Below are 24,407 nucleotides of genomic sequence, written 5' to 3' on the forward strand. Positions count from 1 at the left end.
GATTTGTTCATTCTTTTGGCAGTCCATGGTATATTCAATATTCTTCACCAACACCACAATTCAAAGGCATCAGTTCTTCTTCGGTCTTCCTTATTCATTGTCCAGCTTTCACATGCATATGATGTGATTGAAAATACCATGGCTTGGGTCAGGCTCTCCTTAGTCTTCAAGGTGACATCTTTACTCTTCAACACTTTAAAGAGGCCCTTTGCAGCAGATTTACCCAATGCAATGTGTCTTTTGATTTCTTGACTGCTGCTTCCATAGGTGTTGATTGTGGATCCAAGTAAGATGAAATCCTTGACAACTTCAATCTTTTCTCCGTTTATCGTGATGTTGCTCATTGGTCCAGATTTGAGGATTTTTGTTTTCTTTATGTTGAGGTTCAATCCATACTGAAGGCTGTGGTCTCTGATGTTCATTAGTAAGTGCTTCAAGTCCTCTTCACTTTCAGCAAGCAAGGTAGTATCATCTGCATAATCCAGGTTGTTAATGAGTCTTTCTCCTATCCCAATGCCCTGTTCTTCTTCATATAGTCTACCTTCTCATATTATTTGCTAAGCATACAGATTGAATAGGTATGGTGAAAGGATAGAACCCTGACACACAGCTTCCCTGACTTTAAACCAATCAGTATCCCCTTGTTCTGTCCAAACAACTGCCTTTTGATCTATGATTAAGTGTTCCAGAATTTCCATTCTTCGCAATGTTATCCATAATTTGTTATGATCCACACAGTCAAATGCCTTTGCATAATCAATAAAACACAGGTAAACATCCTTCTGGTATCTCTGCTTTCAGCCAGGATCCATCTGACATCAGCAATGATATACCTGGTTCCATGTCCTCTTCTGAAACCGGCCTGAATTTCTGGCAGTTCCCTGTCAATATACTGCTGCAGCCGTTTTTTAATGATCTTCAGCAAAACTCTACTTGCATGTGATACTAATACTGTTCTATAATTTCCACATTCTGTTGTATCACCTTTCTTGGGAATAGGCATAAATATGGATCTCTTCCAGTCAGTTGGCCAAGAAGCTGTCTTCCGTATTTCTTGGCATAGATGAGTGAGCACCTCCAGAGCTGCATCCATTTGTTGAAACATCTCAATTGATATTCCATCATTTCCTGGAGCCTTGTTTTTTGCCGATGCCATCAGAGCAGCTTGGACTTCTTCCTTTAGTGTCATTGGTTCCTGATCATATGCTACTTCTTGAAATGGTTGAACATCAACTTGTAGCAATCACAGCAGTCTTCAAGGGTGCTGGGGCTCCCTTCACATATTTGTTTCTCACCATTGTGGTAAAAGGTGTCCTCTGGGTGCTGCATGCATGCGTCTGTGAGTCTAACCTGATAAATCCACTCTAGCATGCCAATTTCCTTAAGCTTTTGGATGCCTTCTTCTAAAATATACCAAGGCAAATCTTTTATCCAACTTGGTTTAGTGTAGGCCACTAAGTATTCCATGCGTCAACAAACCAGCCAAATAAACAATTAGATCCTTTCCTAACCTATCACACTGAAACACTGAATGAAGAATCTGTGCCTAGTGGACTCATATTAATAAACTCAGACTGATTCAACTTTATGTTCCTTGCATCATTATCCCAAACCCTTAACAGCCATTCCCACATATATTCCCCAGTTTTCTATTTATACGTATTAGAAATGTCAGGTAGTTCTTCTGGAGTGGAGTGTACCTCCTCCTGGGTCACACTTTGTACTTCACCTTTTGGGACTCAGTGGGACTTAAGTCTAGTCATAGGTCTAATAGCTAAAATGGTTGCTGTGGATGTGTTCTGAGAACATTCAGCAATGTCTTAGGTGATGCCCAAGGCAATGACTTTGACACCTCCCCAGGTGACGACACAGATACTGCTGCTGGTGATATCTTATACCAAGGGTCTTCAGAGACAGTTGGGTTAACTCACCAGATGGGGCAGAACTGATAAAAAGAGATAGACAGAAAGAAAGAGAGAGAGAAGAGAGAGATGCATCTCGAGGAAATGGCTCACGAGGTTGTAGAGGCTGCAGGTTTCAAGCCCATGGGTCAGGTGTCTGGCTGGAGTTTTCTCCTGACTCACATAGCTGTAGGGGCTGAGAAACCCAAGATCAGCAAGTCAGATGGCAGGCTGCTGGGTCACGGGGTGCAGAGGCCAAAGAGTCCCAAGATCGCAGGCAATACGGCAGGTTCTGGCTCATGTCCCAAGAAGTGGAGGTCAGATAATGACAAGCCAAATGCAGGATCCAGACCATATATGTTGGATGAAGGCACATACCTGAAGAAAGTCCACTTACAGTTGGCTGATCACATCAGATCACATAATGAAGGTTATTACATTAGATCACAAAATGGAGGATAACTACATCATTACATAACTGACAAACTACATCATTACATAACTGACAAACTACATCATTACATAACAGCCAAACCACTGAGAATCATTGCCCAGTCAAGTTGACACACACCTTTAACCGTCAGGATCACTGAGTAGCGTTTTAATGAATGTATGTACCACATTTTACTTAGCCATTCATCTGTTGATGGGCACTTAGTTCATTTCCATCTTTTTACTCTTTGAATAGTGCTGCAATGAATATAGGTGTGCATATTAGGTTCCAAAGCTTTGTGCTTATGTTTTCTTATAAGAACTTTATGGTTTTAGATTCAACATTTAGGTCCTAGATCCATTTTGAATTAGTTTTTGTGTATGGCATGTGGCATGAAGATTGTTTCATTCTTCTGCACATGGAAATCCAGTTTTGCCATCACCATTTGTTGAAGACACTCTTCCTTCCCCATTGAATGGATTTGGCTCCCTTGTCAAAAATCAATTGACCATAGATGTTTGGATTTATTTCTGGGTTTCCAATTCTATACCATTTGTATATGTGTCTATCGTTAAACTAACAGGCTGTTTTGATTACTGTAGGTGTGTAATATGTTTTCAAGTCAGGAAATGTGAGAGATCCTACTTTGTTCTTCAAAATTGCCTTTTCTATTTTGGGTCTTTTGTGTTTCCGTATAAAACTGAGGATTAGTTTTTCCATTTCTGTAAAGAATGCTGTTGGAATTTTAATTGGGATCGCATTGTATCTGTAGATTGCTTTGGATAGTACTAACATCTTGACTCTACTATGTCTTCCAACCTATGAGCACAGAATTTCTTTCCAGCTGTTTAGGTCTTCTTTAGTCTCAGCAGTGTGTTATAGTTTTCCTTGCATAAGGGTCCCACTGTTTTTGTTAACTGATGTGTAGGTACTATATATAAATATGTCTGGATGGATACCATTTGAGATGATAATTGATATTTTTTTCTTTCTGCGTTTTTCCTTCTCTTTTTCTACTCCCCGTTTCAAGAAGAGAACAGGTACTGTGTTTCTTTGTCCAAGACTGAAAATAGCAGTTGCCTGCAAAATACATCCCTTTCTGTCTTCTGTTATTTCAACCTGAATCCCAAAGAAGGAGGAGGGGGCCTGGGAGTCCTGGAGCAGCTGGGGTAGTGGGACCCAGAGAGGGTGTGTGTATGCAGGTGGGAACATTTCCAGCCACATGAAGACCCCATGAGGGGGGAATTATTGTCTCCAACTGACAGACTGAACACTGAAGCACGGTGTACTTGGGTAATGTGATAAAATATGCCCACAATATCATTTAGGAGAGGAACTCTTTCCTGGAGCTGCTCCTCCATGGATTCTGGCCCTGGGTATCTACTCAGACTGGGGCTCTCATTTTCTCCACTCCAGAATGATCTGCAGTGCAAGCTTCTCTTATCACTTCCTCCTATTATTTATTTAAGTTAAAGGGTGCAAAGAATAGGTTGATGATCACTTTGGCTAGCTTATGTTTCATCTAGATGTTATGTGTGAGAGCAAAACAACAGAATTATGTTTTCCGACTCACATTTATCTTGTGGTCAGTTGTGACCTCCAGATTCTCATTTTCAACATTTGCTCATGTTTGCCTTTTCTGTTTTTATCTCTTCAGATGACTAACTATTGATGTTCTATGGATTAAGTATGGTCAAGATATAACTGACACTAGACAAACTGCAAGGAATTTACAGTGAGAGAGAATTTTTTCCATCTTCCACTCCTTGAAACCAATTTTACTTGATTTCCACCTAATTAGTGATGTTTTATTTCAGTATCTTTTACTTGTCTACCTGAATGCTAGCTATCCATTTATTCCACAAATGTCTTTTGAGCCCTTAGTGAGGGTAGGACACTTCTGTATGCTGGGGACACAAATCCTCCACTAGAGTGAGCAAGGCAAAGTCCCTGCCCTCTCAAGTACTCAGTGTAGGGCCCTGCATTGAACGCTGCAGGTTGAGAGCAGTCAGGATAGAATTGACATAGAATTATGTTGAATTTCACAGTAAGCAAAAATATATCTAAATACCCCCAACTCTCCCACTGCTATAAAAGTGACTACGTGTGATTGGAGGGTTATGGGAGAGGACAGCTGAAATGGAAAACAATTTCAGCGAGGACAGAAGGTTATATTCCTTCCATGGCTATTTTCTAGAAATAGGCTAAACTGCAGCTTCAAGGTATAAATTAGAGACCAAAAGCAAACCTGTTGCCATGGACTCAAATTCCAAAAACAACCAGAAAAGGCAATGCAAGCTTAGCTAAGAGTCATCCTAAATGGTAAAGTTGATGTTGTTGTTGGTTACTGTCAAGCTGATTCTGACTCATGGTGACCTCCTGTGTGCAGAGTAGAACTGCTCCGTAGGGTTTTCGAGGCTATTGCTAGACCTTTCTTCTGAGGTGCTTCCGGGTGAGTTTGAACCACCAGCCTTTTGACTAGTTGTTGATCATTTAACCATTTGTGCCACGCAGAGTCTCCAATATGGAGGTTAAGATTTTAAAATCAGCCCTTAATTTAAATGGGTTAAAGATGTACAAGTGAAAAAGAACATATTGTTTTGTGGTCTTGGAAAAAACATTATCTTCTTCACAGTTCATGGGCAGTTTCTAGTTTAAAAGGAAAAGTCATTTCTCTTTCTACACAAAGAGGGCAAGACATAGTTTCTCCAGCTCTATAGCATGTGTGCCTGTGTGGTATGCATTACCATTTATTAAATAGAAACTAATGCATATATACTTGTCAGAGTCAGAAAACCTGTATTAAGCACTTATCAGCTCACTGCTTATTTAAGAAGTTTACCCTAGCAGCCAGATTTGAAGTTCTCCCACTAGTTTAAACCTCCTCTGTTATACTGGCACCTGGGTGTTCCCAAATGGTGCCAACTGAGCTGCTGCTGTGTAAATCATTGCTTGGCTGAGTGAGCTCAACTGAATGGGGTGTCGAAGCTGTGGGTAGGTGACAGCGAAGCCTTAACCGAGACTCCCCACCCCTCCACCCCACCAAGCCACAGCTTCTAACTGCGGTTTGGCCCAACCACGCTGTGGCCCTAACTGCAGTTTGAATTTGGTGCCAGAATCCTGAGCATGAGCGAACCAGGATTTTGGAGCATGCGCAGGACCTGAAGTGCTGTGTCCTCAATCTGTCCTTGGACCTGAACATCACCTATATGATTCAACATCCAGACCCCCAAACGTGGACATGGGAGGGCTGAGGGTGGAGAGTTTCAGGCTCCAAACCCAACCCCCAGACTCCACTGGAAATAAAAATTTCCCCAGCCCCTCAGACAGCGAGCACGTGGTCTTTTGGCTGCTAAGTCCCATGTTGTGGTTTGTGCAAACAATAAATTTCCACTTTCTGTTTCCATGCCACCGATGGTGTGGCCTCTGTTTTACTTCTATTGGCTAATACGACAGGACAAGAACCCTCGTTCGGTTACAACAGCATAGTATACTGGTTCAGCGCTCGCCCTCCCCCCCACCCCCCCATGTGTAGAACTGTTCCTCCACAGGGTTTTCGTGGCTGTAATCTTTATGGGAGGACCTGACACACTTACTAATGAAGATCAAGGACCACAGCCTTTAGTATGGGTTACACCTCAACATAAAGAAAACAAAAATTCTCAAAACTGGACCAATAAGCAACATCAGGATAGATCGGGAAAAGACCGAAGTTGTCAAGGACTTCATTTTACTTGGATCCACAATCAACAGCTACGGAAGTAGCAGTCAAGAAATCAAAAGATGCACTGCATTGGGTAAATCTGCTGCAAAGGACCTCTTTAAAGTACTCAAAAGCAAAAATGTCACCTTGAAGACTAAGATGTGCCTGACCCAATCCATGGTGTTTTCAGTCACCTCATATGCATGTGAAAGCTGGATGATGAATAAAGAAGACGGAAGAAGAATTGAAGCCTTTGAATTGTGGCGTTAGAGGTGAATATTGAACATGCCATTGATTGCCAAAAGAATGAAGAAATCTGTCCAGAAGTACAACAGAATGCTCCCTAGAAGAATGGATGGTGAGGCTATGTCTCACATACCTTGGACATGTTGTCAGAAGGGATCAGTCCCTGGAGAAGGACATCATTCCTTGGTAAAGTTGAGGTTATCGGAAAAGAGGAGGACCCTCAATGAAATGGATTGACACAGTGGCTGCAACAATGGGCTTAAGCATAACAATTGTGAGGGTGGTGCAGGACCAGGGCAGTGTTTTGTTCTGTTGTACACAGGGTCACAGTGAGTTGGGACCAACTCAATGGAACCTACAAAACAACAGCAACAATCTTTATGGACGTAGTTTGCCAGGCCGTTCTTCCACAGAGCTGCTGGGTGGGTTCGAACTGCCAACCTTTAGGGTAGCAGCTGATAGCAAATTGCTTGCACCCTTTAGGAATTTTAACCCATCTCTTTGTGGTCTGGGGACAAGTGACTAATTTTTTTTTCTTTAGCCTCGATTTTTATATCTGTAACACAGACAACTAGTAACTCACACAGTTTTTGTGAGGATTAAATAAAACAAGCCATGTAAAGTGCTTCCTACTGGGCTTGACACAGCCCTCAAACCAAAAAACGCAAACTCATTGCCATCGGGTTGATTCCGACTCAGAGAGACCCTGGCAATTAATATTGTCATATCACATATGAGCCCTGATCAACTTCTGCACAGTCTTAGTTACCAAGATGGTTGAGGAAAAGATTTCAAAGGGTTGTTTTTTCCCCGATATTATGGAAGTTCAGCTGTTCACTTGGGCGGGGTGAGGGGAGGCGGGCGCGGATTGTTGCCCCTAGTTAGCTGAACCTCTGCTAGACCCAGCCTGAAATTCCACGTTAGCATATTGGTGTATTTTGCTATGTTGCCAGGGGGTTTAATCTTGGCAAAAGGGGAGTCTCCAGTAACAAAGCTGGGTTAAAACGCCTACATGCTATGGCAGTAACCACCCCATCAAGCATGGCTGAGCCCAGTCAAGCTCGCTGCTCTCGGTACCCAGCGCGGAATTCAAGCCCGAAAGAGCCTCCTAAGAGGAGACCAGTATACCGTCCTCGAAGGAGAACGGGTCATACTGGGAAGAAGTTCCCCCACCTTCCGCTCTGTTACATTTCTTGCGTAAAGGGGTAGGGATGTACACGTGGAGTCCATTCGGCGCCCGGAAGCGTCCCCCACCCCAGAATCCATCCGCCCCACCGACTGTTCCGCCGCGTACTGTGCGTTCAGAGGGAGCCGCACGAGGTCGTTAGCACATTAGAAATGTCATCTTTTTGGGCGAGGCCGCCCGAGCCCAGGCTGCAGAAAGCACCTTTCCGGGCCCCTGTCGCGCGTGCTGTCAGGGGATGGGCGCCGCAATGGGCGCCCCCAACAGAGGTCAACCCTGGCCGGGTGGAACCCGGGGCCAGCGTGGGGAACGGGCGATGAGCGGGAGCTGGCGGCAGACGGGGAGGGCTGGGCGCATGCGGGGGCGGGGCTAGGCGCGGACGTAGGCGGGGCTGGGCGCAGACGGGGGCGGGGGCGGACGAAGATGGGCCGGGCGCATACGGGGGCGGGGCTGGGAGCAGACGGGGCGGGGGCGGGGCAGACGAGGCGGGGCCGGGCGCAGACGGGGGCGTGGCGCTGAGAAACCAGACCCTGGTCGCCAGCGGCACCACCTTCCTCCCTTTCTCGGCCCGCCCCTGGGCGACAGTCTAGATGCTGGCCGGAGCCGCCGGTCCTGCGCGTCCCCCGCGCCTCTCTTACACGCCCGCACCCGCAGGGGCCGCTGCGAGCCGGGGAGGAGCCGCCGCCACCAGTCCTTGGGAGAGTGGGGGGCGGGCTCCGCCGGGGGGAGGCCTGGCTCTTAAAGGGGCCCGGCCGCGCTTGCGTTCCCGTGGCCGCGCCGTCGGACCCGGGCGGCCCGCCGACCCCCCCCCCCCCCGCGTCTCCGCCCCGCCGACGTTCGGTCTGGTTGGTTCCAACTGCATTCTTGAGGGCGGACGCAGGTGAGTGCGGCCGGGTCCCACCGGCCCGGGGGAGCCGGGCCCTGGGCGTCCGGTTGTAGTCGTGACGTCCGGCTCTGAGTTCACCTGCGTCGCTGGGGGCGGGGGGATGGAGACGGGGCCACAGGACTCTTCCGGAGCTGGACGTCCGGGAGCCGCACCGCCTGGGGCAGTGGCGTTCGGGCGGCGGTACCTGATGTCTGTCCGGCCCGCCGTCTGCGCCCACGCGGGGCCCTGGACCCCGGGGCCGCCACACCGCGGGCGCTGCACGTGTGCCCTGCGCCGTTGTTGTGCCACTGCCCTGTCCTCTAGCCCGGCATAGTCGAGGCGGGGGCATCACGCCGTCGTAGGGGGAATTCGGCACCGCCCAGGCGGAGGAGGCGCGCGGGCGGGACTGGGTCCCCGTTTTCGAAGGTGGCGGACACTGGCGGGGAAGTGTTGCGGACAGAAGGGAGGCATGGACGGGCCGTGCGGGGAGCCCCCCGCACCGTGTGATCCCCGGGTCCCCAGTTGGTCTGTGCGTCCCTCGGCCCCCGGGTGCGCCCCCGGTCCCAACCCTCGGCTCCGCCTGTGTCCCCGGCTCCGTCGGCGCCAGCCGCCTCACCTGGAAGCCCCCGCCGACCCGCTGCGTTGACGTAGGAGCGCGACCGCCAGCAGGCTCTGCATTGGCTGCCAAGGCGATTGTCTCGGCTCGGCTGGGCTGCGCTTGGGCTGTGTCTTGAGGATCCGCGGAGGAAGCAGGCGTGCTTTGGCGTCTTTGAGCCTCGCTGTGGGGTCTTTGAGCCTCGCTGTGGGATAAACGGGAAACAAGGAATACCGAACCTGGTGCCCGCACTTTTCTTTGTCGTGAGTCCCTCCCTGGACAGCGGAGCCGCTTTTGCTTGGTATCCTTGCAGTCGTCTGCAACGTCTGCGACTGGGGAGACTGCTTCCGTAAGTACAACGTGCGAGACAGAGGGCTCTGTCCTGCCTAAAGTAATATGGTGGCGGAAGGGGCATTTGCTCGTTTTTAAACTTTTTTCTTTTTAATGGGAAAAGGTGGAGGCTTCCTTATGAGGCAGAGCGTTTGTATCGGGAGAGGTTTTCAGAGGACGAAAGGAACGTGTGCGGGGCGGGGGGGGGTCGCCTGGAGAAGGCACACTTCGGCGTCCTGTTTCCCGGGTTACTTGACACTGCACCTCGCGGAGGGATGGCCGGGTGAGGGCGGTGAGAAACTCGTTAAAGCAAGCAGGTTACCCAGCGATAGGGATGCTTGCGGAGTGGCAGTGACACACAAACTAGCTTAACTTTTTTTTTCCCCAAAGAGTTTTTTAATAGCTAGAATTGGGTAATTTTGATTTTTTCTTTTTCTCATTCTCTGTGTCTCATTTAGTCCTTTCTCTTTCTCTCCTATTTCTAATTATTTTTGTGTTCTTACCATCCCGGGGCCCTTCACTTATGGTTGAGTGCTGCTTTTTGAAGGCTAGCTAAGATTTTGATAAATATTCATCGATGACCTACTATGTGCTAGGCGTTGTGGGTTGCAAATGAGATTATAAGGTTACCTGAAGCCAGGTGAGTAGAGATGTGAGCAGTATTGGCTCTAATATATGGTCGTGGCTCCTATGGAGCCTGCCTGGCTCATTCCCCCAGGGTAGTACTGGCGACTTCCTTTAAAATGACCCTTTCCACTAGTAGGCTTTGGGAGGGACAGTGTTCTCCAGCCCTGCATCTCCTGTCTGTAGGCCTGAGGTCTGCATGACAATCTGCCCCAGGAGACTGCTGGCCTGGAGTCCTGGTCTGCAGTCCTGTAAGAGCACTTTGTTTTTTCTAGTCTTCATATGGACCTCACTGTTATCCTGGAAATCTGCCTGTGTACTCTGCACAGTCCTCTTGGAATATGTTCTTTGTCTTCAGTAAAGGATCATAATGTCAAATTCGAGTCATTACATAGATAAACAAGTAGATCTGAATATTTCCCATGGGCATTTATTGAATTGCAGTTTTTGGTTTCCTCTCAGCCCTTGAAATGTCATTTGATGGCCCTTGCAAAGCAGTGCTTTTTAAGACAAGGGGGTAAATTCTTTATGATCTTTGAAAGCTTAATTCTTTTAAGAGCTTCACTTTGCTGTTGACATTGAGCACACTGTTAGGAATTAAGGCAGAGACTGGAGAGGCCAGTAGGGCGTTTGCTATAGTGGAATTGTAGCTATTTTCCTCCCTTGCTTTAAAAGACCTCTCTAATTTCTTAACATTCCGCTGTTGCCCTTGGAAGAACGTGCCGTTATTGGCCATGGTTCTTTTTTCGTGTAGGTTTGTATTTATGTTGGAGAAGGCTGTTCCCAGCAGGCTTTCAGGCTGTCTCTGGAATTCTCTCTGGGGCTTGGTTTGCGTGATCACAGTCCTGCAGTGGAACCCAGCCAATGCCAGCTGCTTATTAAAGGGTTTTGTGCCAATTTGTTGGCGCATCACTTGAGATTCAACAGCCCTCTCCCCACGCCAGACTATATACATACATAGACAAATATTTATTTTCCCCCAACTGCTGACTGTTCTAAGAATAGTTTTCTTGCTTGGCGTGTTGAGAGCAAGGGCCCGTCTGCAGAAGCGTTTAGAATTTCTGACCTAGCTGCAGTCTTGGTTGACTTAGCAGCAGCCTGACAGCTGCCCTTGCAGCTAGTGGGACGCTGTCTGGTTTTTGTCTGACTGAACCACTGAAGGGCAGAGCAAGTGGTGAGAGTGACTCTGCTCCCTGTGGATCATCTCTCGGGGATTGTCCTAAGCTCTCATCTTGATCCCTTTGCATTACCAAGCATACAGCTACCCTCTGGTCAGTGCTGAGGAGGTGATTGCTCTGTGCCGGCATGGAAAACCGGACAACCTCAGGGGTCAGGGCAGGCAGGGCCATCTGTAATTGGCAGCTGGACTTCTGGGGAGCCCTTGCCCTGTTTCTTCTCATCTTTCTTCTGAATTGAGGCTGATTGAGTGTCTGTGATGTTTCTGTCCTTTTGGGTGACAGTTAATAGAGAAGAATGAACACTTAGGAAGGGATACTGTAAAAGAATAGCACTCCATTTTTAATCTGGGAAATTTTTAGGAAAATTTAACATAATTTATGTATAAAACCAAACCAAACTCTTTGCCATCGAGCTGATTCTGACTCATAGCGACCATACAGAACATAGTAGAAACCCATAGGGTTTCGAAGGAGCGTCTGGTCAATTCAAACTGCTGACCTTTTAGTTTGCAGCCAAGCTCTTAGCCAGTGTGTGGATATTAACTGTGAACAGTGGCAAAATTGATATCTAGTTCTAAGTTTCTCCTCCGTCCATCTCTCCCTTCCTTCCTTTTCTGGTCTCAGGGAAATTCTTCAGGAAGCCACTCTTCACTGACGTCTGCCATCTGAGTGCCTTTCTGCCTACGCGGGCTCTGTAGTCTAGAGGTATATCTTGACCTGTATTATGGTTGTGCATGGAAGTTGGATCTTGAGGTTTAAAATAGGATTGTGAAGGTTCTGCCTACTGTTTGAAGATTTAGGCCACCAGATGTGCATCACTTTAGGGAGATTTTTTTTGTATCATTGTTCCTTTCATTGTCGGGAAACTGAAGGAAACACGCAAGCACCTGCACTATTAATTACCATAGAAATATTGGGTTCATAGTTCCAATTAGTATTATTCTTTCGTCTAGAACAGGACTTGAAAATAATGTTTGTGTTGTTACATATTCATGTTATTTGAGTATGGATTGCTTTTCTTTGGATTCTCACTAAAAATGGGGCTTTGGCCTTTTAAGCTGTTTTTGTGAGGAGTTTTCTTTCCACCAAGCTTGTTTTGTTTTCCAGAGAGATCTTGGAAATTACCAAGAACACAGCTATAATTTCTCCCTTGATTGGCAGCCGAGAGCTTTCTCAGACAAAAATAAGGCTGCAGTGTGCCAAATGGTTGACTTTTCTAGAATAAAAACTCTAAAGGGTATGCAGAAAGTACTCTGATTAATATATTGGCATTCCCAGAACCACTAAAGCCCCGGCAGCGAGCCAGACACCACTTAATGAGGATGCGGAGTGTCTGGCACCAATCCCCCCCGCCCGCCCGCCCCGCCCAGAGCAGAAGGGGTGGGGGTTGGCAGACCCACACCCTTTATTAATTTTAAATGGCTGTAGTTTCTTTTTGCAGGTTTTGCTTTGTACCCCCTTCCCACTGACCCCTGCAACACCACCACCCATCCATTTATTTACTCATTTACTTTGCAATGGCAAAATGTTGAGACTTTCAAGGCTAAGAATCCTGCTGAGCGATCATTTCTGTTTGCGTGGCCCCTTTTGTTGTTGCTTTTCTTTCTTCCTTTTGTTTTTATCTTTTTTTTGAAGAGGAAGATAGAAAAGGAACAGAAAATGAGATAACTTTTTTTGATGCTTTATTGTCTGCTGGAAAAAGAAAAGTGTTTGAGAAACTTTAGGTTTGTCAGACAGTTTATATGGCAGTGCAGGTTGGTACTTGGCAAGCTCCAGACAGATTGTTAGCGTTACATGACAGTGATAAATAAATGACTGCTGTCTGCAACACGCCACTTCATCTAGTGGGCTGCTGGGGTGCCAGCAGGGGTGGAGGGGGGGCTGGGGATGCAGGGGTGGAGGGGGGCTGGGGATGCAGGGGTGGAGGGGGGGCTGGGGATGCAGGGGTGGAGGGGGGGCTGGGGATGCAGGGGTGGAGGGGGGCTGGGGTTGCAGGGGTGGAGGGGGGCAGGGGCGGAGCGGGGGGTGGGGATGCAGGGGTCCTGTTGTACTGCAGCTGCACCACTGCCCCCTGCTCCCTGCCTGGAGTTCGATGACTTGATTTGGAAATGAAAAGGGTGTGTCTTGCGCTTTTATTTTTGGCAGTGCTGCTGGCCAGCCCTAGAAGGCACACAGCAGCTTTGTGTTCTTCTTTTGCAGGGCTACCCCTGCTCCTGTGCCTCATCTCTTTCCCCCTTCTCTCGTCCACACCCACATTCTTCTCCCCTCCTCTTCCATACTAGGTGATACAGCACCCATTCTGCTTCCCAGGAGACCTGTTTTGGATGAAACTACACTTTGTTCCTGGCTGCTCAGGAATTAGGGTTTCTGGGAGCTAGATTTCCAGCTGTTCACAATTGTGCTCTTTCTGCTGGTGGTGATACTGAGAACAAATTGTCTGAGATAAGTGTGTGCACTCGGGAGGTGGCTGGGCGCTCTTTGGCACACGGTACTTTCATCTCTGGCACTTTGGCGGCTCAGCAGTCACAGTGACAGGTGCAGTGAACTAAATGGCCTTACTTTAGTTGTCGGTGGACACGTTGCTCATGTTACAGAGCCACCTTCTAAGCATTCCCAGCAGAGTGACTTGCTCTTCTCCCTGCAGGCAGGATCGAGGACCTGCGCATCAGAGCGATGTGAGCTCAGGGAGTGAGTGGTCTAAGCAGGTTGGTTTTCAATCACTGTTCTGGACACTGGATGGACCTGGCCTTTCTCTTCGGAGGAAGGCTGCTCCATCCCAGCTATGCGGCTAACAATGCCTGCATGCAGATGTGGCCAGGATCTCTGTGGTGGCAGCTGAATGTTCCTCCCCTGCGGTGTGTACTGCTTGCAGTGTGTGTGACACCAGGGACGCAGCTCTGCACAGAGTCAGTCCAGGAGTCCTCCTAGTAGAATCTTACAGTGTTCCATGGCAAGCAATGGAGAGCCTGCAGACTGAAGCCAGGCTTTCTGAATGGCTTCTGGAACAGTGCATGGTGGGGACCTCTGGCTGGACCCACCTCAACCCAGGCACACAATTCCAAACACTTCACAGCATTTCCTACAGCTACGCACCAGGTTTTGTTGTTAGTGCATAAATGAGTTCATTTCATTCTCACAGAAACCCTGTAACATAGGTGCTGCTGTTACCCCGTTTTACAGATGCAGAAACTGAAGCAAGGAGAAGCCAAGAAATTGCTCATAGTCCCACAGCTGAGAGTCTCTGGTTGCTTCGAGGCCCAGCCAAGGCAGCCAGTGTCTTCAGGGACAGCTCTCCAGCTGGGGCAAGTCTGAAGGTGGCATTGCTGTCCCCGTCCTGGCATAGGCCCCACCCAGCCAGCAAGCTCCAGTGCTCCTTCCCCCGTCTTCCTCACTTGCCTGTGGCAAGGGCCTCAGTTCTGAGAATTGGGCCTTTGGCAGCTTTGTATTTGTACACATTGTACCTTGGGTTCCTTGAAAGAAGGGTAAAGTAAAAGTTGGGAGTGTTGTTGTTGCCCTAGTATTTGTTCTGCACCGTTCCTTAAAAACCACTGGAGTTCTTTAATCAATGGATGAATGGGGTAAATAAAATGTGGTACATACATACAATGGAATACTACTCAATGCTAAAGAAAAATGAGTTCCTGAAACATCTCACAACATGGATGAACCTGGAGGACATTATGTTGAGCAAAATAAGTCAATCACAAAAAACACATATTGTACACTCTCAGTTTTGTGAAATGACATAAATAGGTAAATATACAGAAACGAATGTTCATTAGTGGTTACCAGGGGTGGGGTGGGGGGAAGGGAGAAGAACTCCCTAGGTAGTAGTCACTTTTTGTTTATAGAAATGGGAAATGTGGCACTGGATATGGGCTATGTTTGCACAGCATGACTGATGTAACTGACGTCAACAAGCTGTACATAGGGAAAAGGGACGATGGTAAATGCTAGGTTGTGTCTGGTTTTACAACGATAACAACCAAAAAAGGGGCTACAGATGCTGATACTAGTTAGATATAACCAGTTACCTCATAGGATTAGTTCTTTTGGTTTAGGAGCTTAGGACTCATGGGATAATCCAGTCAATTGGCATATGGTTCTTAAAATTTATGTTCTACCTACCAATATGGTGAGCAGTGTCTGGGGCCTTAAAAGCTTATGAACAGCCATCTAAGATACAACTATTGGTCTTTACTTATCTGGAACAAAAGAGAAAGAAAGAAAGAAACCCAAGAATCAGAGAAGGAACTGGACTACAGGACTAATTGTCTACATGAACCACTGCCTCTTCCACCTTTAGACCAGAAGAACTAGGTGGTACCCACCTTTCACTCCTAAACATTCTGATCAGGAACACAATAGATGAATCCTGATAAAAAGGGAGAAAAATGTGGAATGGAACTTCAAATTCTTAAAGATTCCAGACTTACTGGACCTATTGAGTCTGGAGGAGTCCCTGAGACTATATGGCCTGAGTTGCTCTTCAGACCTTGAATTGAAACTATCCCCTGAAGTCACCCTTAAACTAAGTAACAGTTTAGCCCGAAGAGTGAACATTGCCACCCTTGAGTATTGTGTTTCTTTAAAAAGAATTATAAGACCAAAGAACCAACACCTATTTTAAAGCATAGATGAGAAGAGGGCAGGGCAGGGAGATTTAAGTAAATGGAAGTGGAGCAGCTAGAACAGAAATAATGAGAATGTTGAGACAGTGTGAAGAATATAATGTCACTGATCATTATGTCTAGAAACTGTGAGGAGAGGGCTTTGCTGTGTATATTTCTACCAAAAATAGAATAATAATAATGAACCCTACTGGAGTACTTTAAAGACATTACCCATAGCTCTTCCCAGTGTGTCTCTGGTGGTGGCTTGGCAGAAGGTGTCACTGCCCCATGTCATGGGTGGGCCCGAAGGCGAGGCTAGATCGTGGCTTGTATGGCTGTCCACTCACTTGCCAAGCACAGCTGTCTCAGGGGATGCTGCAGGTGTTGTTTCCCCTTGACTCACATTTGAAAAAAATGAAAAAAGAATTGCATTTTTAACATTCTCTATTTTGCTCCTTGGAGGCATAGATTCATCAAGCACAAATATTGACATGTCCATCCTGTGAAATATTGTCCACCATGCACACAACTAAATGTCTGTGATCATGGAGCCTGGAGTGGGTCACCAGAAGGTGTGTATACAATTGGGCATGCCTGGACAGGCCTACTCTCTGCAAACCTACCCCTGGCAAGGCTTCTGCAGGGTGCTGTGCCTGGGAAGTGTGCCTATAGAAGTAAGTATCAGGGTGTCCTGCATTTCAGGATGTGTCTGGTCCCTACACTGGCCCTGGAAGAGGTTGGGAAAGCACCCCTTCTCTCACAGGTGAGGAGGTGGAGGTGGCCCCAGAGGTGGGGGTGGATCAAGACCAGTGGGATGGTCTGAAAGCACAAAGATAGCTTTGGTAGGACCCCTAGTCCCTTCTTTGGGAACCTTCCTATGCTGTGTTTCTTCTTTAATCAAATAAGCCAGAGGTTTTAGTGAGGAAGTTGCTGTCTAAGGGGGTTGTATGGTAGTCCTCTTATTGCTTAAGTTGCTGGAAAGTTAGGGTGCTCTGGGTGACTGAAAAATATACCTTGTTTACTTTTTCCTAGTGTTTGTTATTGACAGATGTGTGTGGGGTTGACAGACTTTTGTTTAATTTGACCTTGCTGTGTTTGGCTTGCTCCTTCAGCAGAATGATAAAATGCCAAAATGTTTCCCTAATAGGAACAGAGGGCCCTTTTGGACATAGTGATTTCAAAGGTGGAGGTAATGTTTACATTTTGGCAGCTTGATTGAACGTTTGTTTTTCTGCTACTTTGGCTATTAAGATAAATATTGCAACATTAAAAAAAAATAGCTCTCATATTAGTGGTGTTTAAACATGAGATTCAAAATCTTTTACTTCTAAACTAGAGATCCTGGGATATTAACTTTCTTTTTAATCTGAAGAGTCATGTGGAAACACACAAATACTGTTTTAAGTACAGTTATAATTGCATTACGCTGTGAATTGAGTCCAGGAAAATGAATTTGTTTTCTGATAATAAAGTTGAGCATTAAATGTGGCTGCAGCATTTGGGATTTATTGCTGACTGCAGTACATTGCTCTGTGAGGTGAACTGCACCCTTTGCTGCAATGACATGGCTTATGTATTGGATTTTTATAGTTGGACCACTCTTAGGCACCAAGCGAGGGGCCAGGATCTGTCACTGTATGTGGCTGAGCCCCCGAGGAATGCCCCAGGGGCAGCTCGTGGGCCTGTGCATCAGCCACAGACTTGATATCCGTTCTGTGTCAGAAGGATTTCAGGTGGAGCTGCTTTGTCTACCTTGCCCGCCTGTCTCCAGGATGGGCTCTGAGCCAGGCCCGGGCTCTGTCCTCTCTGTGACCAAATCCTAGAAGAAGACTTGTTTGCCCTTCTCCACATGACAGGTGCCTGCCTCCTAGGGCTTTTGAGAGGGTGAGATACTGCACACGCACATGCCAGGAGAGGCCCAGTGCTCTAGCCAGTGCCAGTATGGGCACGATTGTTAAGTGACATAAGTAAGTGCTGGGATGCGCCCGCAAGCCCGTGTGACAAGACCTAGAGACTACGGGAGAAGGGGGAATGTGCGTACAAAAGACAGCTAGCAAGTAATAGCAGATAGTTTATAATCAAGTCTCTAAGTAAGGGCCAAGAAACATCATTTAAGCTCTATACGTGGAGGGGCTGGGGCAGGCCAGGCTCAAAGGGTGGCAGAGCTTGGCTTGCCGCACTGTTTCCCCCTTTCCTCCGCCTCCATTCTTCCTGCCTTCTTCTGTACAAAGATAAGAGTCAGGGTTCTGTCCACAAACCAGCAGGGAGAAGATGTACAGCTGCCAGGCTGTGGGGTAACAGCTGTGCTGGAGGGGGGTGAAGGACACCAAGGAGGTGGGAGGCGAGCTCAGCACACTTTGGCCCATCCAGGGAGACTTGAGGGAGGAGGCTGACTTTGGGCTGAGGCTTGATGGAGTGGGATAAGCAAGGTGGTAGGCAGGGGAAGTGGTTTTTCAGAGAGTTGGTGCTGGCACTTATATTTGTTTTTATTCCACCCTTTTAAACGTCTTTTGTGTGTAATATGTACGATGTACTATCATTGTAGTATACATATGTACTTCACAAACAAACATGCATAACCCATGTGTGTGAGCTCACACTATTGCTCATAGGAGTATCTGCCTAAGAAACAGGGCCCCAATGGAGAGTGGGGACCTGTGCTAGGAGTGGTGGTGAGGGGAGCAGGGTGGGCTTGGGTAAGGGTGAGGAGGGGTCAGATGATTTCATAGATTGACGGTGGTGCATAAAAGCTTCTGGAATTTAAGATTTTAACTGTGTCTACACCTGAAAGAATAAGCATGGTGAAGTTGTATTATTTGTTAGCTATTAAGTGCCATCATCTGGAAACCTATGTACCACTTTGCGACTTTGCCACCCACCCTGGCATGGGTGCACCTCTCCTGAGCACACAGCTCCTGAGCTCCTGGAGGGCCGGTTCTGTTGCAGTTGGGAGACGGACAAACACTGGTGCAGGTCACGTGAAATGCTGCTGTGATACTTTCTTGACCCAGGGACACCATCCTCAAGAGGAAAGGGTACAGCTTTAGGGCCTACATGCTTTTTTAGGAATGGTGAATTTGAATGCAGGTAAGTTCAGTGGTAAGCGTCGGAAGCCGCAGGCTGTGGAGAGGAGAGAAGACAGGTTGCACATGACGGGAGGCCCACATGGCCCACAAGGCTTATGCAGGATCGGCTCAGTCCTGGCCCCTCTGTGGGCAGAAGGGCAGGACGGCTCAGGACAGGTTGGTAGAAGTGGCTGCTGACGCGTGTCCTGGGTGAATGGGGGGAAGGATTCTGAAAGGCGAGGGTGGCGGTTGTGGAGGGTGTTGGGGAAAGTCCAGTGTGTTTGAGATGCATTTCAGGCTGAATAGGCACCATCCTGGTGGGCACTGAACAAGTGTGAGCTGCTGCTGTTAATATTATTGCTGTTGTTACGTCATGGCCCTGGGTTGAGGTAGAACAAGAATTCTGGTATGGAATTCTCTTTCTGTCTTTGCTGGAAACCAAATACCTCACCAGTCATGGTAAAGAAAACCCATGTGGGTTGGAACACCTGCCTTCTATCTTCATATCTACTTGTTTGGACCAGAAATTGTTGTGATTGTAGTTCTTTAATTCCTGATATTGGTTCACATTTCATGAAAGCTTCTGTTTCCCACTCGATGCCAGGGTGACAGGTCTTTCACTCTCAAGTGATAATGAAAATGCCTTCTATTTGCAAAACGTTGTTAACTTTTTAAAGCTTTTTCACATGCAGTATCTAATTTCACGTTCTTTGGTTTTAAGAAACATGATTAATGAAATGTACATAGAATATAATTAATGGATTTGTTCCTTATTTTTCTCTGATGTGGCTATTAACAGGCACTGTGGAATTCAGGTCGGAATTTGTTTTAATGGGTGAAACCTAATTGGAAAGAGATGCCACATTGGGGTGCAAGCTAGATAGCCGGGTACCTTCTGAAGGTCCCTGGGAGGAAGGCTTTGCAGCTTGCTGGCTGAGCAGGCACCAGTCATCATGAGTGGTTAGGCTACAGCATGAGAAGTCAGACCCAAAAGTACAAACAGTTAAATCAAGGAGAGGCCAGATGGCCAGCGCTTCCCGGAGTGGATGCAGAGACAGTGGACTGGGCAGAACCGAGGATGGGAAGGTGGTGGGCAGGGGAATCTGTGTCTCATCTCCTGTCCATTGTTACAGGAATAACTACTGGTTAAGGAGGATGAGGGTTTAATATTCAGAATACAAAAAGAACTCTTAAAACTCAGCAACAAAGAACAGCCCAACCAAAAAATGGGTAAAGGACTTGAGTAGACACTTCTCCAAAGAAGATATACAAATGGCCAACAAGCTCATGAAAAGATGCTTAATGTCATTAGTCATTAGGAAAATGCGAATCAAAACTACAAAGGGATACCACTTCATACCTACTAAGATGGCTATTATTTGAAAAAAAAACAACAAGTGTTGGCAAGGATGTGGAAAAATTGGAACTCTCGTGCATTGCTGGTGGGAATGTGAAGTGGTGCAGCCGCTGTGGAAAAGAGTTTTGGTGGTTCCTCAAAAAGTTAAACATAGAAATTACTAGAACCTGTTGCCATTGAGTCAATTTCGACTCATAGTGACCCTATATGACAGAGCAGAACTGCCCCATAGGGTTCCCAGGGGATCGGCTGGTGGATTCAAACTGCTGACCTTTTGGTCAGCAGACGAGCTCTTAACTACTGCGTCACCAGGGCTCCAAATGACCCAGCAATTCTACTCCTAGGTATATATGCAAAATAACTGAAAGCAGGGACTCAAACATGTTCATTGCATGTTCAAAAATGTTCATTGCAGCACTGTTTACAATTGCCAAAAGGTGGAAACAACCTAGATGCCTGGATGATGAATGGATAAACGGAAAGTGGTACTTACATACAATGGAACATTATTATTATTGGTCAAAAAGAGAAATGAACTACTGATACACGCCACCACATCATCAGGGGGATGAACCTTGAAAACACTATGCTGAGCAAAATGTCAGTCACAAAGGGACAAATATTGTATGATTCTGCTTATATGAAATATCTAAAATAGGCAAGTCCATTCTGACAGAAGAAGATTGGTGATTACCAGGGGCTTGGGGAAGGGGGAAATGGGGAGTTAGAAAGAAATATATTGTAGGTTTTGACAAATATTCATGTTTAGTATCTGTGGAAGTACTGAATGTGCTGCCTGTTGTTAAAAAAGTGTGCTAACACATGAGCCCTGTGTGTGGTGTCCAGTGGGCGGGTGCTCCCTTATCCCCTTCCTGTGCATGGTATCCGGTCCATTCTGGACTCTGTCCACAGCCTGTAGTGGCCTTTTAATCAAGAAGGCTTTGGCTTCTGTGTGGTATCTGTTTGTTTAGCTGGACATGCAAGTTAACTTCAGTTCTGTTTCTCCCCTTCTAGCAAAGGTTACATACCTATAGCACCTCTGGTGTGCCCATGGCAGGCGCCTCTTTTCACTTGCAGCCTTCTTTTCCTCCAGGTTTCTGCTCCATTTTTTACTGTCGAGTGCGACTCTGACTCTGCTGCTTTGGCTGCCAAGTATGATGATCCTCTTCTTGAATGCCCTGCCCACACTTGCTCCATGTTCCCTGCCGTCTGCTCCACAGACTTAAGAAGTGCCGTCTCCACCTACCCCACTCAGGCTTTGTGTTTAAACTGCATGTACTGCTGCTGTGGAACCTGAGTACAAGTGGGGGAACTGAGCTGTGAGCCTTGCCTAGCTCCTAGGCTGTAGTGAAGAGACGGAAAGCTGGAATGTCTAGTGGCTTTTCCTAATGTGTTTCCTCCTAGTTTCTGTAGGGAGCAGAAGACACCTGTAAAAACCGCTTGGGGGCAGTGTCTGACCTCCAGCCCCATCAAGGGGAAGGAGAACAAAGATGAACAACTCCAGGCTGACTCCCATGAGGTGGAGGCCAGACAAGCCTCCTCTCTGTACCATCTCCACCAATTCTGACACCAACTGTCACTCCCACAGCACTCTACTAGGTTCAGTGATTCATTGCAATGGCCACACAGAACTCACAGGCCATACTCACAATTATGGGGTTTATTAGGGAATTAACAGTGACAATTCAGGCTCAAGAACACTCAGGATACAGTTCTTCCATCAGGATAGCCTCTCCCTACCTGTGCTCGCAGGCACACCTCTCTCTGGCTCTCAGTTTATGCACAAAGGCACTCAGCTTTCTTTCTCTGTGTGCTGAGAAGCCCATGTCGCTGTCTTCTGCTGCTGGGTCTCTCCTTCCTTGGTGGTGGTGGGCTCCTCTTTGCTCTGGAATTGGCTCTTTTAAGGCAAAACTAACCAATCCCCTTGGTAGGCCACAATTACCCTATTGCACAATCACCTGGGTAGGAGTTACAACACCAGGCTAAAAAGGCCACACATAAAATTAATCCGCCGTAACACTCATAATGATGTTTTAGGTGATTGTTCAATAGTTTAGGTGGCAAATGGAGTGCTTTCTGATCTCCTTGGGTGGTTAGTGTATGTAATCAATAAGTACTAAATAACCATGGGTATGTAATTACCCGTTGCCATTGAGTCGAATTCTGATTCATAGCGACCCTATGTAGTTACTACATGCAGTGAATTAAGTGTAGAGCTTATAAGAAATAGATCTACCTCTGTGGAAGATGTTCTTCCTGGAAGGAAACTGTGCTGTCTCCTTACAAACAAGGAATGGAGCTGCTAAGAAAGCTAATTGTCTTCTGTACCCTTCGAATATGTTCTTTGCTATTGCATATAGTGGTGACTGTGATCTATTAAATTCATTTGCTTGCCTGCTGTTAAGAGGATATGGCATGTGGCAACGAACCCTTCTGGCTCACTCTTAGAGCTGGCATAAAAGAAAGCCTAGCAGAGCCCAGGAAAGAATATAGCAGCTGCTTTTGAAAATGGGCTGGAGAGCAAGTGTTTCTTTTACTTGAAACCCTTCATTCTGTAAACTGCCATTGCTTCTGGTGCTGTTTCATTGACAACCTTGGGTTTGGTCTCCCCCACTCTGAAGTGGCCGGCACATAGAGCCTGCCTGTTAGGTGTGGCCAGTCTTTGAGTCTGAGTGGGCTCTCCTTTCCCTGTCAGTGGAGAGAGGTGTCTGAGCCCAGAACCTCAGGTCCATGTCTGGATTGCTTAGGGCAGCATCCTGCTGCAGGTGTTGAGTTGGGTCCTTTACCTCCATGGAGGACCTTGCATGCAAGTTTACACCACCAACTGCGTGTTAGCTATCTCGCCTTGGAGGTCAAAGAGGCATCTCCAAGTCAGCGTGTCTAAAAATGAACTCTCTATTCCCCCGCCCCCCTCCACTCCACTGGCTGTCTCCCATTTCAGAAAATGGACTCCCATATGCTGATGGTTCAGGCCAGACATCCTGGACCTCCTTGACTCCTCTGATTTCTCACATCTAGCCCACGGGGACATCCTGTTACCAGCCTTCAGGGTCTGCCCCGCCCCTCTCAGTGTGCCACCTCTGCCTGGGACTCTACTGCAGGCTGCCCAAAGACCTCCTGAACCTCAGCCTGGCCTGTTGTACCTCCGCTCAGAGTCTGCTCGTGCATGGTCCACTTGGCCTCCATCACCCCCTTGCTCACACCCACCAGGACCTCCCATCTCTGCCCATAGCGCTCCCGGACATCACAGGTCTTGTTCCCACTCCAGACCCTGATGCACCCTGCACACACCCTCGTCCGTGCTGCTCTATGAGTTATGTCATGTGTGGCTTTTCTGTTTCTTTCCCCACCAGGAAGTAAGCTCCATGGGACCACACTTGGTCCTGCTTGTCCTTCACTCCACCCAGTGTGTGGTGGTTCTGATTAGCTGGTGCATCCCAGAGGTGGTCAGTGTGGGTCAAAGGCATGGAGGGGTGACTGAAGCCAATGGGCACAGCTCATGGGGCAGTGAAAGTGGGACGAACTCCTGGAGTGGATGCCAGTTGTGGGGGAAGGGCCTTCTCACTGTTACTCGTGGGTCCAGCCAGACCTATCAAACTCAATAGAAATCGTGCTGGAAAGGCTAAAGCACAGCTGGAAAAGGGAAAGGAGTGATCTTGTGAAGTCAATCTAGTCTACCTAAACCCTGTCATTCCCCCCCACCCGGCCTTTAGGTTTCTACTTCCCAAACCGAGGTTTCTACTTACCTAGGTTAAATTTTTACTTTACTCTTTATCCCCTAAAAGTCAGCTACATATTAGAAGCCAGGAGAAGGAAGCATTTTCTGGACAAACTCTGCCCTCTCTCCCCCATCTCTCCTCCCTCACGTTCAATTTGCTGGAAAATAACTTAGGGATGAATTAGATATTATTTATATCTTTAAAGCAAATTTATCAGAATATAAGAGATCTTCAGATTTATTAATTTTATCAAAATTATTGTATGTGGATGGAGTCTCTCTTTAGACAAAATTTCTTATTACAATCCTTGCTCTCCTAAGCTGTTTTCTTCTACTATTGGGATCATGAAAAGTTCAAAGCAGAAAATCTTTTGAATTCTCTGTGAATATTTTTTCTATCTTTTCAAAAAAGACTCAGTGTTCTACAGTTACCTGGAAGTCTGACTCATCTTCCAGACGTCTGCTTGCGCTTTTATTCTCATGTTAGAGATGACTTTTTCTTCTTTTTTTTTTAAAATGTTTTTGTGTTTTTGGTGAAGGTTTGCACAGCAGTTTAGGTTCTTGTTTTAGTTATCTAGTGCTGCTACAACAGAAAT

The 24,407-nt window shown here is 46.9% G+C and overlaps 1 long non-coding RNA gene across 2 annotated transcripts in view; it reads left to right on the forward strand.

Annotated features, from left to right (window-relative positions):
* Window positions 1-8,277: 8,277 nt before the first annotated feature.
* Window positions 8,278-24,407, forward strand: part of LOC111749600 (uncharacterized) — a 183,009-nt gene continuing 166,879 nt past the window's right edge. The window contains exon 1 of one of the 2 annotated variants that reach the window (XR_010323509.1): window positions 8,278-8,346. This is a non-coding gene — a long non-coding RNA (uncharacterized LOC111749600). The remainder of the gene's footprint in view (window positions 8,347-24,407) is intronic. The other variant, XR_010323508.1, reaches the window with a different exon arrangement.

The sequence above is a fragment of the Loxodonta africana genome, chromosome 11 (genome assembly GCF_030014295.1).
Source record: "Loxodonta africana isolate mLoxAfr1 chromosome 11, mLoxAfr1.hap2, whole genome shotgun sequence".
NCBI classification, from domain to species: Eukaryota; Metazoa; Chordata; class Mammalia; order Proboscidea; family Elephantidae; genus Loxodonta; species Loxodonta africana.